At 34.9% G+C, this 16,141-nt stretch overlaps 1 protein-coding gene across 6 annotated transcripts in view; it reads right to left on the bottom strand.

Annotated features, from left to right (window-relative positions):
- Slc16a7 (solute carrier family 16 member 7) overlaps positions 1-16,141 on the bottom strand; it is a 182,983-nt gene that overhangs the window by 89,214 nt on the left and 77,628 nt on the right. The window lies entirely within an intron of this gene.

Genomic DNA, 16,141 nt, shown 5'->3' on the forward strand with positions numbered 1-16,141 from the left:
CTAAGAGGTAATATTGTTTGGGCCAAAATTTCATATGACTGGATTAAAGTTAGGAAGGAGTCAGTTCTTTCAATTAAATCAACAGTCACATGCCTGGCACCCAGAGCCACATGTTCTAAAGTCCTGAAGGAAGACAACAGTCACCAGGTGAAGGGAGGTTTATATTAGAGGATGGAGAAAATGTTATCTAAATGCTAAGTTGGTGGAAACTGACAGTGGCGGCTAGAAAAAGATGAGTAAAGGAATTTGAAAGTCACATCTAAAATCTTAGAATCTGACAGCAACGGCATTGAAGACAGCTTTGATTATAGCAGCTCCAGTCACATTAGGAACTTGGGAGCCTCTGCAGCTTTTTTAAGGGGGGCACTGTTAATTCAAGAATGCAGCCTCATCCCACCCTCAAGTACCATGAAAATGAGGAAGACCTTTATGTTTTGAACAAATGTGTTTTCTATTCATCTCCTCTGGAGAGAGAACTTCTCTGGGTTCAGGGCAGAGCCTCAAGGGAAAGTGGGAGGCACATCTGAAAACCGGGCCCTCCCCCTTTAGTCTATGTTTGATTACACTCAATTTACACATGATTTTAGGAACCAGAACAAAGAGATCTTGAGAAGTCCAAATTCTACATGCTCATCATTTCTATGAAATTTCACACTGCCTTAACGAGACCATTTTCTTCCAGAAAGAGCAACCCATACCCTAGGTTCTTTTCAACTAATGGGGCAATGAGCCAGAAGTTCCCTGCTTGGTAGTTACACTTAGGTTAATTTATTTTACATCTCTTTCTCTACATATCCTAAACTATCATGGTCTATTCTAAACACATCAATATCAACTACTCATGCAATGAATATATAGGTCTTTAGTCTTAAAAAGGAAAGGTAGTGTTTTAGAATCTCTTCATCTAACTAAAAATCCAGTAGAATATCAACTTTTTAGCAAATGGAATGACATTTTTTTTAATCTGAGAAAATAACTCTTCTAGGGACAGCTTCCTAAAATCCAAGTAGGCATAAGGCTTATTTCCAACTACAAAAGCCATGTGAATTATTATACCTAACAGATGGCATGTAGTAAGTGCTAATTTTGCTTCTTAGCTGTCCCCCTTATATGCCACGTTTTATGACAAACTTTACTTATCACTGGCTGCAAGAAAAATAATGTTTTAAATCTTTCAATTTTTCTCTAAAATTTTATTGATATTTGATAATTCCACAGATTCAGAGAAACTGCTATTTTGAATCCCATTTCATAGATGAAGGCATAAAGGATCAGAGGTGCAAAGGGATTTTTTCCAAGTGTATTGTTCAGTAGGTAACCAAATTGGTACCATGACTGCTATCTTTTTATTAGGGTCACTCTGGGCTGATTCTACTTTAACACACCAACTTGGAGGCTGCTTCTTCTCCACACAATTACACTTCTTCAGTTTCATTTCAGTGGTGAATTTTCAAATTCAATTATTACATAGCCTTTAGCTATCATGTCCATCAGAATCAATATACTTACTTTTTGGAATTCAAAAACTAGAACTATCCTTCAAAGTAATTTGAAAATTCAACATTTTCTCTAGCTTATTTATATTTATCAGTGCTTTCTATTATCGTTTTGAGTCTAGAGGCTACAATGTATTGCTATCATTAACAAAAGAAAGGCTTGAAGGCTAATAAAAAAATCTGAGTATTTCAAGTGATTTTCAACAACTTATATGATAGAACACATACTAATGCCCAAGAACTTTTTCTTGTCTTCTGTAATTAATATGGGTTGATAAGTTAAGTTGATTAATTTATGGAAAAGATGCAGGATCCAAAAGTAATAAAACTATTAGCAATGCTAGACTCTAGTTTTACTCAAGACTCATTCAGTTGCACAGAATATTGAAATATTCCTCTGTTAACCTTGTGAATAATCCTTTCTTCAATTTCCCAAACCTAAACAAGCATGCATCAGTTCTTGGAAGCCTTATCAATAGCCTACACTGTCCAGAAGTTTATCTTTCAATATACTGCCTAGAAATAATGTACTCAGAAAACTAAGTACCAGATTAAATCAATATGAGCTAGGAGACTATTGACTTCACCATAAATTCATCTGGATGCTCTACATTAAAGCACATGTCTTCTTTCACATCTGACCTAAACAGTGTCCCATGTTTGTACCTGAACAAATTAATATGTTTTTAAAGAATAATAGACTGATCTTTTTACTTTCTTTTCTTACACAAAAGAATCTAGCAATGTCAAACTAATGTATGGTGTTTAAGTTTAGGAGACAACTTGCCCAATTTTATAACAGGAATTAAATTGAACCAAATCTTTTCTTTTCTAACTTGTAATTGAATTAAAATTGGAATCTAGTCCTGGGAGACTATTTTATTGTTCAAAGTAAACCATCTTTTCAATCTGTTGGACTGATTTACTTTGACATCCAGGCAAGAAAGATATCCATCGAGCACGGTCCACACAATGTTGTTAATACAAATCCTATTTTTAGATGTAAATTACTGCTGTAGTTAAAATGACTCTGAGAATTCTAATTGATAATAAGGATCATGCTCACTGACATTATTTTAGAATTGGCCAATTAGGAAAAATAATATGAACCAGCATGTGATTATCTATGAGGAATTGGAGCTGAAACTTTCATAAAAACAATTCCCATATTTTCTAATATTTTAATTTTAGAACTGTGTAAAAACAAGTAGAGCAAGCTGAATGGTGACCACGTCCATATCCAAATACTCAGAACCTACAATCTTACTTTATATGGTAAAAAATATGATTAAGTTAAGGATTTTGACAGAGAAACATATTGGAATATCCAGGTGGGCACTAAATTCAAACACATGTACTCTTACAACTGAGAAAAGCAGAGTGAGTTGAGAGTGACAGACATTAAAGATGACAGAAATAGATGTGTTGATATGTAGATGGAGGCAGAATAGGAAGAGAGGTGACCACAAGCCCCCAAATACCAAAACAACTACTGACATCAGATGTTAAAGAGGAGCGGTCTCCCACAAAGACTCCTTAAGAAGTTTCGTCCTGCACCTGGATCTTTAGAAATTTCAGAATAAATTTTTATTAGTCTAAGCTACCAAGTTTATAGTAATTTGTTACAAACCACCCTGGGAGACTAGAACAATAGTGGTGGTATATCATTTTTAAAAGTCATGAACAATCAATTGCACTGTAAGGATTTTCTTCCAGGCACAATTGCTTAAGCATACCAAGACATACAGAATGTCCAGAGAAAGTCACCAGCAAATGGGGAAATCATTGTACATTCACAACAAAGTACTATTTGACACAAATGTAAAAGGAATGAAGCAGATCTGAACATCCCAAAATGTAGCGCTTTGACATGCTGAGCTGGAGGATCAATATCTTTCTGACCTCCACTCTTCCACCACCGGCTATTTTTTCTCTTGATCCTCTGTTTTCCAAAGGCATGAGGAAAACTTTGTTCTGTCATTCTCTTATTGGCCTTGAAACTGGACTTGCCGAAGAGAACACAATTACCTTCTTCTTTCTCCCTAGTATCTAATTAGCAATGGCAGAAAAGACCACTGAGGAATTTGTACCTAGATAGAGTTTTGTCACAAGATGTCTATTTTGGGGGTTCATTCAAATTTCTAAAAGAATCATTTAAAAGCTAATCTGTCTCCCTAATAAGGGAGACATTCCTCCTTCCTAATAACCATTTACTACCTCTCAAAAAGAATGCAACATTCCCCTACATGTCCCTGTCTGAGATAGATAAGTGTCCACACCTTACTAATATGGTCAATAATCACACTCCTGGGATTTCCCACTGTTCATGTGAAATAAATTTTTAAGTCTTTTTCTCCTATTAATCCGTCTGTTGTCAGTTCATTCCAGTAAAACTTTGGAAGGAGTAGAATGAGATTTCTCCTTACTTTTGCAGTGTGTGTGTGTGTGTGTGTGTGTGTGTGTGTTATAAATACACACAAGAATATATATATATATATATATATATATATATATATACTCACAAAAGAATATAAATTATTCAGAAATGCATTAAAAACTACTAATAGCAAGTAGCTTTGGAAAGTTGCTATTTATGATTTGTGCATTTTTGAAATGTTTAAATATTGTAAAATGAATACATCTTATTTTTCTATTAAAAACTTCAGATAAATGCTAAAATACAAAACAATATACACACATGTTTTCTAATATGTTAAATTGTTCTTGCAAGTACTTCTATTTATAATACAAGTCAAATTTTCATATTTTTTTCTTAATGCTTTTCTCCTGATAGTAGGTTTACATCATACTTAGAAAAAAAAATCAGACCTTGCTTATAGGCATTCGCTACTGGTTGTAATAGACCAGAAAATGCTATCTGAAACCACAAAGATAGAAGACCAGAATATGCTACATCCAAATATGCCTTTTTTGGCATAAGGATTATTTTGAGTATATTTATTTTGAGAAAGAGCAGACACAGTGGAAACTCTGAAACTTATCCTGTCATGAGAGAAATTTATATCTACAAAGGTAATCACCATTTGTAAAGGTGGTTTCCCTGTACAGAAAGGAGGAGGACTACCTCACCGGAGGCTCTTCAGTGGAAAACACAAGACTTAAGTCTGCATCAGAAGCCTTATCTTTGTTCTCCCTTCTCTTCTGAGCATCATTCCTCATGGTCCTTCCCAGAAGACTTCTTTATTTTGGTAAACAATGGTATTTAAGCCTAAATTCAAAGTCAACTCCTTGAGATTTACTCACTTTCCAAGTGTTACCTGTGTGCAAGTGAGCTAGACATCACTCAACTTCTGTTTCTTTTTCTCCTGCTATTCTGTCTTTAGTTACAGGGGTTCCAGCTAAGAACTCAGAAAGAAAGGAGAGAAAATTATCATTCTCTCCCTCCCTTACATAGAAGGACTAAATGCTTTGTTCCCCAGCATCACAAGATTTACCTGGAAACTTGTTAGAAAAGCAACTTCTGGGGCATCCCCACCCCTAGACCTACAGAATGAGAAACTCTGGGAGTGAGGCTCATAAATGTTTCACCAGTCTTCCAGGTGATTCTCATCCACACTAATGTTTGAAAATCATGGTCTGGGATCTTGTAACACATCTACCTGCAAATATTTGTTATAATAATTGTAATAAGCTATTTGCAGTCCTTAAGTCATCATGATGTTCCATAACCTCATATCATAACTGCTACTACTTCCAATTGAAGTGTCCTTCACTATTCCATGTGACTCACTCCTGTTAAAAATTTGAGGTACAAGTATCACCTCTCTCATGCAAGAAGTATGACTTTGACCACAATCCTTACTCCTGGCACATGCTTTTATTATAACAGATACAACATATTTGCTTGGAGCTCTGATTCTTGAGGTTAAGATCTACAGCTTAGTTTACTTTTTCCCCACAACATAGTAGGTGCATTCATCTGAGAGTTTTAGCTATTGGCTTCTTGGCAGCTTTTGCTTCTCCTGATCAAGCAGGACTTAAGAACACTGTAGATGGTTCCACAATGAGAGTGGATGTAAACAATGTGTTTTTGTTCTGTGCCTCCGCTATCACCACCACAGTTTTAAAATCCACAAAATTCTATCAAGAATCAAGTCTTACTCAGAATCCTAGTACCCAAACCAGATTCTGTGGTTTAAGGCCATGGAGTGTCACAGAGCCTGGATCTCTACCTATCAGCTATCCTTGACTCCCTCTGAAATAGTCCCTGAGGTTCTTCTTAAAATGCTTAAAATTCCTTGGATCATAACTGGAAAGTCATTTATAATATCTCTCTAATGTTTCATATTTAGTGATATTCTCTGGTATACTTAGAAAAAAAGTGAAATTATATTTAAGAGATTTTGAATCCTCTATTTTGTATCTAGTCTTCAAAGATTTTCTGGTGTTTTGAAAGGATTACATCATTAATGGCCCTAGGGAAGGAGACTTAAAATAAATTCCTGAATATTTCTAGGGAGATTACATAGTCAGAAAATATGTTTCTGGTTTTTCTATTAAAATGCCTGTTTGAAAAAAAGAAATCAAATCATTAAAAAAAATCCATACCATCTCTTGATCTCAATGATAAGATTAATAAATATGCTAGGATTTCCTAAAAGTTTCTATAAGATAGACTACTTTTAGTTCTGGAGCAGAATTAAAAGTATCACAGCCTGGTGGATCAACCTGGCCAGAGGCATGGAGGGACATGATCTTCCATTTCACCAAGATGAGTTTCACTAGTCTATTGATTCCTCCAGTCCCCTGTGAACCATTGCTCGCTTTAGAATCCTGAATATATTTTGTTCTAATTATGACACAGCTCCTTGTCACTCAACATTTTGTCAACTATAGTCTTATGACTCCATGGTCTCTGCCCCCACCCCCTTCGAATGATCATACTTATAGTATATAGGAGGAAACTAAAGATGATCTAAATTCCCACCTCTTTAAAGGAGCTAAAAATACATGGTCGTCCACTTGATAGAATTTTTATATACTCTAAACAATAACTATAAAAATTATTGGCATTTATTAAATAATGTTCAGAAAAAATGGTGATATAAACCAGTATCAGAGGAAAATTCTACCTATGTGATAAAATGCATAAAAATAAAATACATAGTCTATGGTGTTTGGGTGAGATTGTAGAAAAAATGTCTCCATAATTATACTAATTTGGTATATTAGAGTATCATTATACTATTTTAATATTACACATTTATTTTTTCCCCTAATTTTGGTTTTTATATCTGCCTTGAGAAATAAGTAGTCTACAGCTGATTCTAATATGGTTATTATAAGGTAAAATAATGAGTTTAGAAACATGACAACTTATGTTAAGCAGAGGTAAAATATTCAGTAAAACTTGCCTGCGATATCTGAAAGGCTGAAAATGCACACAAGATATTTGAGGCTCTGGGAAAAGAGGTATACAGTATGTTGGTAGCAGGAGTTGGTTGTAATTAGCCACATTTAATAAATTCCTATAAGAAACTGTAAATCCATAACATATCCTTTCTGCTTGTGAACAAAGATAAAAGTGGAAAGGAACATGAATTACAGGACTTGTAAGACTGAAAATTACAGTAGCCCCACTTATCATTGGAGAACATATTCCAAGCCTCCCAGTGGAGTACTGAAACCTTGAATAGTATCAAACTCTCTATATACTAGATTTTTCCTATTTATATTTCCTAAGAATACAAAGAAACATTTTTGAATGAATGTAGGCTACAGGAGAATATTCTTAACATTCAGGACATGATCTTCTTCCCTTACTCATTGAGAACTTTCACCTTTATATTTAAAGGAAGCAGTTTACAGTTTCTTTCTGGCAAATTCAAGTTAGCAGCATCACTATTCTGAAGCTTTGGAGCTATTGTTCAGCAACAAAATAAGCAATACTTACACACCAGCACTGCAACAATGGACTTGATAATGCTAGTGGCTATTTAGTGACTGACAGGAAGCTAGTACCTATGGTGCAGACAGGCTGCACAAAGGGATGATTCCTTCCCCACAGTGAGAAACTGAAAGGTGTGAGATTTTATCATCTCACTAAAAAAGTGTGGAATGTAAAATTTACTAATTGTTTGTTTCTAGAATTTTCCTTTTTTATTTTTTTTAAATTTTGGACCACAGTTGGTTGTGGGTAGTTGAAACAGCAGAAAGCAAAACTGTAGATAACAGAGGGAACTACTGTACCTGTATATTTTTTTTTAATCCTCAGCCTGATAAAAAGATTCTGAAGTTAAGACACTGCCTCAGGCAAAAACTAAATCAAAAGCAAGGTCATGGAGCCATAGGAGTGATTTTTTTTTTTTTTAAATGAGTGTGGCCTTAGCATCTGTTTAATTTTTCTTAGTTACATGCTTTTTATTAATAGGTTTTGGCAAGTAAAAATCATACATATTTTTGCTGAGCAGCATAATGTTTTAGTATATGTATACATTGTGGGACAGCTAAATCAAGCTACTTATCTCATTCAATACTTCACATACTTACTCCTGCCCTTTGGTAAGACCACTTAAAATCTATTCTTTTTTCAAATGTGCAATATACTGCAATCACTATGACGTATAACGAAATTCTTGAACTTATTCTTCTTTTCTAACTAAAATTAGACTTAGTATCTTTAAAAAAATGTTTTATTATTAATTTTTTAAAATTTATATATGACAGCGGAATGCATTACAATTCATATTACACATATAGAGCACAATTTTTCATATCTCTGGTTGTATACAAAGTATATTCACACCAATTTGTGTCTTCACACATGTACATTGGATAATGATGACCATTACAAAACCAAATGCTGGAATGTTTTCTCTGATATAAGGAGGCTAATTCATAGTGGGGTAGGGAGAGGGAACACGGTAGAAAAAAATCTTTTATAGAATTAAATGCAGAAACCAGTAAATCCTGTCAGTTTAAAAAATTAGTTGGGAGAGGAAGGCAGAAGAAGAGATCAATAGTGTGGACTCATGCAGATCTGATAAACTCAAATTTTCTATAATTGAGTATATGTAGAGAGTCATATATCACAAAGAACGGATGGTATGACTACTCATATTAGCTAGAATCCAATTTTTAAAAATGTTTTCAAGAGGATTATACTACAAAATGTGCTCCCAGCCTAGATAGTAAGAACAGTGACTATTAGAAAAGTAACATGACCAAAAATGATTAAAATAACTCCAATATCCGATAACTTGATTTATGTAATGCACAAAAATAAAACATTATGAAAATATTTAGTGTATATATATATATATATATATATCACAATACATGTTAATAAAGTGTCTGAGCCATTTGCACAAGTGACAGCTATATTGGATATTAGTTTCCATACTTTTATAAAGAAAGAGCAGGATTAAATATTCTCTGAGGTCCCTTTGAGCTCCCATTCTTTGATTCTATGACACTAAAATAATCCACTCCTTTAACTTATTCTTCCTTTACAACTAAAGTAGACTTTCTTTGCACATGAAACATAAATTTCTTTTGAAAAAAAATGCTACTGTCATTCAAAAATAAATAATTAACAGATAGATAGTATTTGACAACTTTTCTAAGTTTCTATAAATATGACTTGAATGACAAAAGCTCTTTTGAAAGAATCACTTGAAGAAATTCCATTAAATAAGCAGACAGAGATTATGCTTAACAAATTTGATACTAAAGTCTCCTAAAGACCAAGTCTTAGTTCCTTAAGAGTTTTCAGAATTGTATTTCATTCCCAAATCACAATTACGTTTCCATAAAAGTTACCATGGGAGATCCTCAGAGAATCTGGCATATATTGAATAGTTTTCAGTTATTAAGATTAAAATATCGAAGAATATTTTGTTGCTATTGAAAAGAATATGTTCCCATAAAACTGAGGCAATTTGGCTCAATGTTGAAAATCAATCATATGAAGACATTTTTCAAAGACAGAATGAAAATAGCACCATGAATATCATATATTCAAAATGTTCAGAAGAACTAATATTTCAACTCACAAACTGCATACTTTATCTATTTCTTTATATCTTCCCAACTTCTAACCCTAAAATTTAAAAAAAAATTACACCACACAACTTCCAAATGAGAATAATGTTAATCACACACTGTTGGATAAAAATACCATGTTCAATAGCATTTAAATAGTCACTAAATATACATTAAAATGCATAAGAGTTGACTATTTACAAACACTCGAAAAGGATGTCAAACATACAAATTTTATAATACCAACATTTGTAGAACTATTAATTATAAGCATTTTTTTTGAAAAGGAGCAACAAACCATGCTAAAGTAGAAGGGGATAAAAGGGAACATTTTTATCACTCCTTCTGATATCCTCAAGATCCTCCATGAAGATCCTCTCTAAGGAACTACCACTCTGAATGAAGCACCATGGAATTCACAACTTCAACATCTGGCATTTAGAACTTGATGTTATTATAATAATCACTAAGCACTGATGATGGAGTTGGTGCTGAGTGAAACAAAACAGACCCAGTTAAATGTAGCTTAGATGAGTGCTATGGGGGGTGCTAAAAATAAATCTATTGATTTGATTTCATCCAATGTATCACTTCTGGAAGATAACCAGAAACACACATCATCCCTAAATCAGAAAAGAAACAAAACCTCTGTTTTCCTTTTACCTACTCCTTACTGCCCTCATCAAGATTGTGAGTCCACAAAAACACATAATCAAATAAACACAGAGCTCTAGGAATTGATGACAACTTGTACCACACCAAAACAGAAGTGATGTGATCACTGGGAACCTTGACCTTGCCGGGTGCCCATCTTCTCACTTTGTCTTCTCCTAGAGAGCGGTGGGCTGGGATCTTGCAGATTTCTTCACAGCTTAGAAGGAATAGATATCAACAATGCCAAGCATCAAATTGATCCTAATTTGATTTCTCTATGCTTTAATTATTTTGTTCTTTAATTTCCATTCCTCTATGCCCTTTGCTCATATATCCTGGTATCCACCCATCATCCCAGACCAGTGATTCACCAGCCTGAGAGGGTTCCATTCTGTTCCAGGCTATTCACTCATGTTTCCTCTGACTTCATTACAGCTTGGATAAACAGCTCTGTTTCTTTTGCTAATGCTTCCTTGGCACCCCTTCATGCTCCACCAGAGAGCACTAAGCTTTTCTGACTTTTTGCTTACTGACTGCGTTCAGTCCAGTCTGACCCGAGTACTGCAGCAGATGAGACAGCAGCACTGGGCTGTCCTTCTTCCTGCCCTCCTCCTTGCTGGAATATCAGTCAAATCTGAGAATAGCAGAAAGGAGATCCCTGTCTTTTGCCTCCATTTCAAGAAAACCTTTCCTTCTTGCTAGAGAAAAGAGCATTCCCCTGCTTTTTAAGTTTTCTTTCATACTAATACATTTATTTAAGATTTTTTTAAATGAAGCTGTCTTTGACTTTATAAAGAATGTAGAGGCAATAATTTTGACACTTTTTTGTAATATATTGGTCTTTTCTGTTGATTTCCTTTAACCTCTTCTCTCTACCACCATCCACCCCCCAAAAAAGCAGGAAAAATAACCTCTATTAGACCTGCTTTTCCCTTGTGCTGCCTCTATATTTCTTTCACGTTCATTTCAAAACTTCCCACAAAAGCAATATTTCCTTTTAGGATCTACAAGGAAACCTAGAAATTGTGAGATTCTTACAATGGGTATTTCTCTTGCAAATTCTGACTGAATAAATTTGAAGATGACCTGTGACTTCCTACTCAAGAAAGTCATTGGTTCTCACCTCATTAAAATTGTCTATGGTATTTAACTCTACCTTTTACTTGAAACTTTGCAGTCTTTGGCTTCTGTCCTACTACATCATTATTTCTCCCAGAGAAATTTTTCTTCATCAGGGCCAACATATATGGGTCCTCAAAAAGTTTATATTTTGACTGTTTCTCTTTTCTCTTTACATACTCTCTGCCATATCCCCTACCTCTGTAGATTTGGCTACCATTTTTACTTGTGCTGCATTCAAATTCTTGCTCACCTGAAGTAATCCTTTTCCTAAGTTATAAATCTTCATTTATTACTGTTTTCTAGACATTATCAAATGGACACCTCATTTTAAATGGACACCTAAATCCCATTCAGTCTGTTAATTAGAATAACAAATCCTAAAACATCACAGTCCTTTCTTCTTCTTTATGTCATTCCTCTTTCAAAGTTGGTGAATGCATCTTTCTTTCCATTTCACTTCAGACCATCATGATTCATAATTTTTCACACAACTGCAATAGTCCCCTAAGAAACACTCTCACTTTCCATTTTTGATCCTTGCTTCCTATATCCTCACACATCTGGCCTCAAATGTATGACAGCAGGATTAATCCCCCAAAAGTACTTCTCAGAAAGGGTCATTTTACTACTCAGAAATCTTCAATGGCACACTAGGGTATTAAATTATATTCTAATTCTAACAATTTTTAACAATTCCTTATATTTTATTTAAATCATGTAGCGTAGCACTGTATCGGAAAACACCTATCCCAAGGAATGAAGGATTGCACATGGAAATGACCAGGTAGATTTGAGAATCGTACATTTATTTCACAGTTTATCATCATCTTCAATATATTAATATTCATTGCAATTCATTTTAGCTGTAGAATACAGAGCCTCTAGACTTTAGTACAGAACATTTTTTCCTAGAAACCTACTTTCCCTCAATTTACCGAAACCTCCTACATTGTCACATGATGAATCCATGCCCATTCTTCCAAATAAGTAATATAAAATAAAATAATGGGATCATTTTTAATAATTTCTGAGAAAGGAAAATATCACTTCTTTAAACTCTCAGTTAACTATATTATACCATCTATACTTAATTTAAAATTATTTATGTCCCTCTCCCATCCTAGATCTTGAGACCATTTATATATACTTCTTGTAATGCCTACCATAGTAACCTCAGTCCAAGTAAATAATTTCATGCTGGGATATGAAAAAATTTACATTTTTAAATAATATTGTACTGCTTCCAAGCCCCCAGGATAATGAAATTCATGTAGATTTAATTACTTAAACTAGAAAGCATATAAAAATAATATCATAGCCCTAACATGTGGTTTGTACTCATGTATCAAACTTGATACATTGCCTATAGCTAATGATAAAATTTAGATCTACTCAATGCTTTCAGTCTAAAAGACTTAATTTATTCCAATAAATGATGTACAGTATTCAAAGAATATAAAGTAAAATCAGATAAAGAAATTTGGATATCAAAAAAAGCGAGATCCACCGCACACTCAGTGACACAAGCCTGTAATCCCTGTGGCTTGGGAGGCTGAGGCAGGAGGATGGCAAGTACAAAGCCCAGGCTCAGCAAAAGCAAGTTGCTAAGCATCTCAGTGAGACCCTATTTCTAAATAAAATACAAAACAGGGCTGGGGATATGGCTTAGTGGTTGAGTGCCCCTGAATTGAATCTCCAGAACCACCACCCCCCAAGAAAAAAAAACCCACAAGATCCTTTTTCTGAAGACCAGTCATATTCTACTTAAAATTTCTATGATCAGTTTAACCCATTATGTAAAATTCATTACCAAGGACCTTGCAAAATAAATCAGTGTTATATGGCCTGCAGGAATTTCAGGACTTTAATTGGCTCTAAGGCATCCCTCGCAGGGGATAGAAATAACTGGATCTGTGAATCTAATCCTATTCTAAGAGGATTTCCACTGAACTGAGCCACCATGCTTGTGGATCAAAGAAAAAATGTACAGAATGTAACTGGCTCCATCTATGCTCATAGAGTCCCCCTTAAAGTAGCCAGTGACAGCAATCCTCACCCAAATATGAGTGATTAAGAAATAGCTTAGATTGAATTACTTTTTGAAATACTAAGTTCCATCACGGATGAACTTGAAAGGTGGTGCGAAAGACCACTCTTCATTCCTCAGTGTGCTTACACCTGACCAAATTCTATGTACTCATGTGAACGGGGACATGATTAAAGAAGAGAATCTGCTTAGGAAAAATATTATCGACATATTTCTACAAATTTGGAAGCAGCTCATTAAAAGCTAGTTTCCAATGTGCTATGGAGGAAGCCCCTAATATCAAAGAACAGATTTATAGAGAAGGTTATTCTTTAAAGAGGTAAAAACTAAGGATCCCTACTGTAGACTTCTAGAATTAGTTAACTAAAGGTTATTATAATGTTGATGTGCAAGAATTGGCGATCTTTTTTATTTGTTTGTTGTTTGTTTTTGTTCTGTGGCTATGGGGAGGGAGAGAAGCGCATAAAGGTCCAGGAGAGAGTAAAGCAATGAAATACAGTAAGCTTGATGGCATGGTACCCATGTTTGTCCAGCCTGCAGGACAAGAGGTTAGAGAGGTCAGAGCATTTAAGGACAGAAGCTAAACAAGCTGTTTTCATTAAAACTGAGAGATTCTGAACAATATGTTATTACAGATGACAAAGCACAGCATGGATTTGGACAAGTGGCATTTTTGTCATCTCTGTCTACACCTCAGCTTGGGTCTCTGGGACTCAGTTACTTAGGAAGCTTTGGAACACAGGCCCTTTATGCAGACAGCGTTCTTTATTGTTGCTGTTGCTTTATTCACTAAGGGCATTAGCAATGGCAGGAAAGCAGTAGTGAAAATACTCCATGTTTCAGCTCATTTGAAGCTGACTTTATAGAGAAATCAAGGTATAGGCTGGGGCTGTAGCTCATTGGTAGAGCGCCCGCCTCGCATGTGTGAGGCACTGGGATCAATCCTCAGCACCATATAAAAATAAATAAAGATATTGTGTCCAACTACAACTAAAAAAAATTTTTAAAAAGAGAGAAATCAAGATCCTTGCAAAAAAAAGGCAGATGACAGGTTAAAAGAAGAACTTGAATTATTTCAACCAGACTCAATTTTTAGTCATTAGTTCATCCGTGTGTTTCTTCAACAAATACAATTGAAAGCCTGCTACATGCCAAGCAGAGTGGCTACAGAGCTGAATAAAAGACATTGATATCCATGGGGGTATATTTGAGTGGAAGGGAGATGATGAGGAAGTTGCAAATAATCACAGATTATATTCTGCATAAATAAAATAAACAGGGTATTATGATGAAGATTAATCACTAGGAGATAGAAGTTATAAGGAAAAAAAAGACTTGCAAATGAAGAGTGGCCAAGGAAAATACAATGTGGAGGCATCTTAGTTTACCTACTTTCTGAAGAGTACAAGCTAAACAATCTCCTTCTATTCTGCTTTCTTCTCAACCCAAAACACAATAGCATTCAGATAATTCAGAAATAAGACTAGGTATATGTCCTTTAATTTCTAACACTTTTTTTCAAATCAAGTTAATATATTATTTGAATTAACATTAACATTAATTCAAATCAGGAAAGTACTATGTTGGAAAAAAGTCCTCGTGCTCTGTATTGCGCATCCTGGGGTTCTTAGAAGTACTCAGAACCAACTCCCTTATCCCTGATTCATTCTTTCTTTTCTGTGTGTCCTGCACATTTAGCCTGGCTTCTAATTTTCTTGTCCATTGTTTCTCTATCTTTGTAAAATTTCAACTCTTGACAATTTTGACTGCAAAGTGGATTATCCTCCCTAATCCACTTTTCCTTGATCCCTGAAAAGTTAGGTAGAAAACTACTTTCTCTTTCAAACTATTACTAATTATCACTGTGAAGAAACTTATGGGGGTAATAAAATTGATAAACATGGATAAGTTCCACAGCTTACAGAGTATTAATTGTGTTAGCTCTGATTACTGATTCTACCTCTCTCTGAGATGATAATATTTGACAATGACTTTCTAACCTGATTTTTATTCTTAGATGTCAGCATCATCAAGCTCCATTCTTCATACTAATTCTGTCCTAATGATGAAATCAAGGAGGAACACTGTGCTTATCATCCTCTTGCTTCTAGCACACCTGCATTCACTCTTCTTGCCACAATTTACTGCATACGTATCTCAGTTTATGCCAAAGGATAAGCCAGACACTAGAAACACAAAAATAACTAATACATAAGATAGCTTCTGATCTATAAAAGAACACAACCTAGGAGGTAACTAAGAAGTAGATACATGACAAATACCAAGAGATAGGTGAATTCAGGTTTCTATTAGTTTAAGAAAAGGAAAACCTAACCTAGATGGTCACAGATAAGAAACTATCTCAAGAGGAGTTAACAGTCACTGCTGTGGTTTTGAAGGTATCCTTCTGAAGTTCATTTGTTGAAAATCCAATACACAAATTCTCATGTTGATGGTATTTAGAGATGGGGCCTGAGGGATGCAATGATGGCTGGATGAGGTCATGAAGGGTGGGTCCCTGGAGACAGGATTATGACTTTCTAAGAAGAGGAAGACAGACCTGAATTGAACTTGCCCACTTGCTGTTTCACCATACAAGACTTCCTGTCCTATCATGATGCAGCAGGAAGGCCCTCATTAGATGTCAGCATCTTGACTGATATTGAACATCTCAGCTTTTTATAAATCTCCATTAATTATAAATTACCCAGTTTGGGGTACACTGTTACAGCAGCAGAAAACAGACTGACAGTCACACTGACCTGGATGAGCAGACCTGTGAAAGCTAAATAGGAATAATTTGTGAGATGTGTTGGTA

This window comes from Urocitellus parryii, chromosome 5 (genome assembly GCF_045843805.1).
Source record: "Urocitellus parryii isolate mUroPar1 chromosome 5, mUroPar1.hap1, whole genome shotgun sequence".
Lineage (NCBI taxonomy): Eukaryota > Metazoa > Chordata > Mammalia > Rodentia > Sciuridae > Urocitellus > Urocitellus parryii.